This window comes from Hakea prostrata, chromosome 4, assembly GCF_041222555.1.
Source record: "Hakea prostrata isolate BN-2017 chromosome 4, UWA_Hpros_2, whole genome shotgun sequence".
Lineage (NCBI taxonomy): Eukaryota > Viridiplantae > Streptophyta > Magnoliopsida > Proteales > Proteaceae > Hakea > Hakea prostrata.
In genome coordinates, this window is record NC_142603.1 from 4,783,006 (window position 1) to 4,787,241 (window position 4,236).

The 4,236-nt window shown below is 36.4% G+C and overlaps 1 pseudogene; it reads right to left on the minus strand.

Moving 5' to 3' along the window:
• Nucleotides 1-2,498: 2,498 nt before the first annotated feature.
• LOC149017260 (glutathione S-transferase U25 pseudogene) lies at nt 2,499-3,307 on the minus strand (annotated as a pseudogene).
• Between the last annotated feature and the right edge of the window lie 929 nt (nt 3,308-4,236).

Below are 4,236 nucleotides of genomic sequence, written 5' to 3' on the forward strand. Positions count from 1 at the left end.
ACTAAGCCTTCCTTGTCAAAATGTCTACAAAGCAATTATACACCCTAGGTACATGATAAACACTAAGCATATAAGGTTCTACCATATAGACATATGTACTCGTAATTAACAAATAAGATATAATTACATGGGATAATTGAAGATAACCACATATAACGGTATCCAATACTCATTCCTTAGAGGTTGAGATATATCATAGGTTTGCAACTACTCCAGCTGATGGATAAAGGTGACAGATAGTTGACACGTGGATAACCGCTTGGTGGTGGTGAGACACTCATCTCTTCTATCTCTGGTTGTTCTATTGCTGGTTATTTCAGTGGTCGATACATGCATGGATAGCAATAACACGATCAAACGGCAAACAACAATAACATGCACAAACAACTGATGGTAGTAACATGCACAACCAGCGAAATTTCAATGACTTCTTTCCCAAATCTTAAGAGATGTCAAGAACTAGTTTCCCTTCTTTCCCATTTCGACGATGAGAATCTCAATTCATTGAATGTTGTATTGACAACATTCTTCAGTAGGATCGAACCAAGACCAATCTCTCTTCACTTGTGAAGTTCGTCCTTCTACTTCAATGAAAATAACCTTCATTGACTGACTAGTTAAATGGTTTCTGATTAGTAGTAAGAGATACAGAGGAAAGAGGATTTGGGAGATTTTATTTACTTCTAGGAAAGTGATTGATGTGAGTAAGAGGATTAAATAGGGACCAAGAGAGAGAAAAGGGAAGGGAAGAAAATAGAGAAAAATCGCAGGTTTTAGAGAGAAGTCATGGGTTTTTTTTGGACAAGTTTTTAGAAGACGGAAAGTAGAAGAAAGAAGACTTCAAAATAAGATTTTTTTCCCCTCTCTCAATGCTTTCTACTTCTTGTGATATTTTTAATTTTTAAAATGAACTAATTTTATTTTTCTGACAATCATATGTAGCCTAATTTTGAAATTTCATTCTTTAATTCATCAATATATAATAATTTTGAGTATCATTCTCATTGAATGAGTATTTACTTTTGTTCTTAAAGCCTTTGATTAATTGACCATTAATCAACTGATTATTTAATCATAATGAACTGACAGGGGAATTATGTGTTTAGTTCGTTGGAGTAAATGCCATAAATTACATGTATGATAGAAATATACTTATATGATTTGTGTAGTTGCTACATTTGAATTCATAGAACTTAATGGTCTCCAAGTTATTTTAATCCACATAGAAATATAGTACATTAGCAATTAAGAGAATTTCTATTAATACTCGAGAGAGACTAGTAGATACGGAAGGGAATCTTGATTATCAATCAGAAAAAGTTATTTCAGATTATAGAGATGGATCAAAGGATGGGAAGGATTAGTTATTGTGAAATCTAACCTTAGGCATTTAGCTATTAACAGATCTCAATTTAAATTTAAATTTGCAATTTAGTCTAGGATAACTCTTTTTTTTTTATTTGTTCGAATAAAATTGGTATAATTAGTTTGGCAGCTACTATAGTCCTTGAGGGAACAATCATTATTTCATTATTATATTACTTGTTACGGCAGCGTACACTTGTGTTGTTATTTTTCACAATAGCTTGAAAATGATGGATAAAGCTGTTACTTATAACATAAAACCTTGATTACTTTTCATAATGGTAAGGTCCCCCAGCCAATGTTTAAAGTATCCGGCGATACCATACAATACTAACCGATACGTATCCATATTTGACCAAACCGATACGATACATCTTGATACGTCTCTCCATTGAATTACATTAAAATACATTAGCTAGAGTTATACAATACTCGATACTGGACGATGTGTCTCTTAAAATCATTTGACCGATACAATACTCGATACCGATACTTTAAACCTTGCCCCTAACACCTCTACAAACTTTTGCATGGAGCTGTCCCACAATACTTGGAATTTAGAACGTCTTTCAAGAATGATCATTATATGGTTCAATAATATTTTACTAATTCCCATCTTAATAGGCACCTACCTTCAGATAGATTGTGTTAACTCCTTTTCGGAAATTCAGATGAAATGCCTGCTCAATCAAGTAGCAAGTGAGCACAATATCTCAAAATCTGGTAAATCCTTTGGTGCTCCTTGCTTTCAACTAGGGTTGTAAGTTTTGGGCTGGAAACCTGTAATGGAATCAAAACCGGCCTATGGTGACAATTCAAGTGCTTGACTCGGCTCTGTTTCAGCTCCCTCTCACTCACTCTTGCACTTGATCAATGAAGAACTAAGGTATACATTATACTATAGCTTCCGTCATTGCTCAATCAGCTAGAAAGTACAAACAAACAACTTATCAAGCACTAATCTCTCATTGCAATCCATCCAAAAGAAAAATAAAATAAAATAAAAATAAAAAATAAAAAAAACAAACACAAACACAAACACACAGAAAGGTGTCTCCTTTATTCCAGCAAAGCCGTCAAAGTAAAAACTGAGAGATATGCCGTTCAGACGATCTTTCCTCTTATATTCTGTTCTACTGCTCAATTTCCAATTTCTTCCTCACTTGCACAAAGTAGTGGTGTAACTCTAGTTGGTCAACAACGGACTTGGACACACTCTCCTTCTCCAAGCACCTTTTACCCCAAGCAGTAAGCATTGGGCACTCATCTTCTATACTTAAGTTCGCAAATGTGTTGAAGGAGTAAAATATAGAGTAGAAAGGGATGAGGCTCAAATCCATGTAGCCAAATTGCTCTCCTCCGAAGTAAGACTTCTCTCCAAGTTCTCCTTCCAACAATTTCAAGCATTCTATCAACTCCTTTCCTGCTTCTTTCCCACCTTTTGTCATGACAATCCTCCTCGCACAGTCATATACCTACAAGATCAAATTTTAATATCAGAGATGCATGGTTCAGTGATTTTCATATTCCCTTTTTTGAAAGGCATTAAACTTAATATGACTTGAGTGACATGAATGACATGAATGGTCAAAAAATTGACAGGTGATAGGGAAATAGTAGCTCTAACCTTCTTGTCCACGAAATCAGCCCAAAACCTGGCTTGTGCTCGTTGGTAAGGATCCGAAGGCAGCAAAGGAGAAGTCTTGTTCCAAACTTCATCAATGTATTGAACAATGACTAGAGATTCGCAGATGGGTTTCCCATTATGGATCAAAACTGGGATCTGCCTATGAACAGGGTTCATCTTCAGAAGTAGAGGACTCTTGTCTTGCAAGTTCTGCTCCTTACACTCGTACTCGATCCCTTTCTCGGCCAAGGCGATTTTAACCCTCACCCCAAAGGCGCTGGGCGAGAAGTGCAACAGAGTTACCTCATCCGCCATATTTTAGTGATAAGATACAAGATTAGCAAATTAGAAAATACAAAGAGATGTGATCAGATGAGTTGAGGGTATCGGTTTTTATAGGTGTTTCCTTCTTTTGATGGTATCATTTGAGACTTGGATGAGGGGCAACGAACGCTCATTACTGACCTCACCCGCCCGCTTTCGTTGACTTCTTTTCTTAAAAAAAAGGTAGAAGACTTCATCCGCCATCTTTTTCAGTAAAAAAAAGATTAGCTAACTAGAGAATACAGATCGATAGAATTGTGACTCAATGAGTTGAGAATACCGGTTTTTATAGGTGGTTCCTTCTTTTGATGATATCAAAGATGGTATCATTTGTGACTTGGAAGAGGGGCAACGTAGGCACATAGCGATGCTAAGAACGCTCATCACTGACCTCACTCGCCTTTCTTGAAATCTTTTGCAAGCTCGCAAGTTTACAAGTTTTAAATTAATGCCCGTTATCGAAAAGAATTCAAAATGGAAAAAAATTAAGATTCTAGAGCTTTTTTCGTGTTTTTCCTTTGCAGGATTTTAAAATTCAAGAAAGGTGATCATGGACTGGACTTACAGTGCCTTGGGCTTTATGCTATACGGTATGGGCCAGAGGTTGGGCTTTGGTGGAAAAGAAAATTCTGCATGTTCGGCCAATATCGATTGGGCTCGGGCTTTGAGATAGTCTAAATTTGAAAAGTGGAAACTAGCAGACATTGAATGAAAGGGAGAGGAAGCACAGTAGACCAAACAGGCTTTAGCGCTCTGCCGCTCTTCCTTTAAAGGACTCAAACAAGAGAGAAACAATCTTGAATCTTTCACCTCTTGCAAAACCTGTAATTTTACTTGTTAGTATCTTATTCTTATTCTCTGGCTTCACCATTCAACCTTTTTAGTTGAGCACACCAGAATGGATTCACATCCTATGTAAT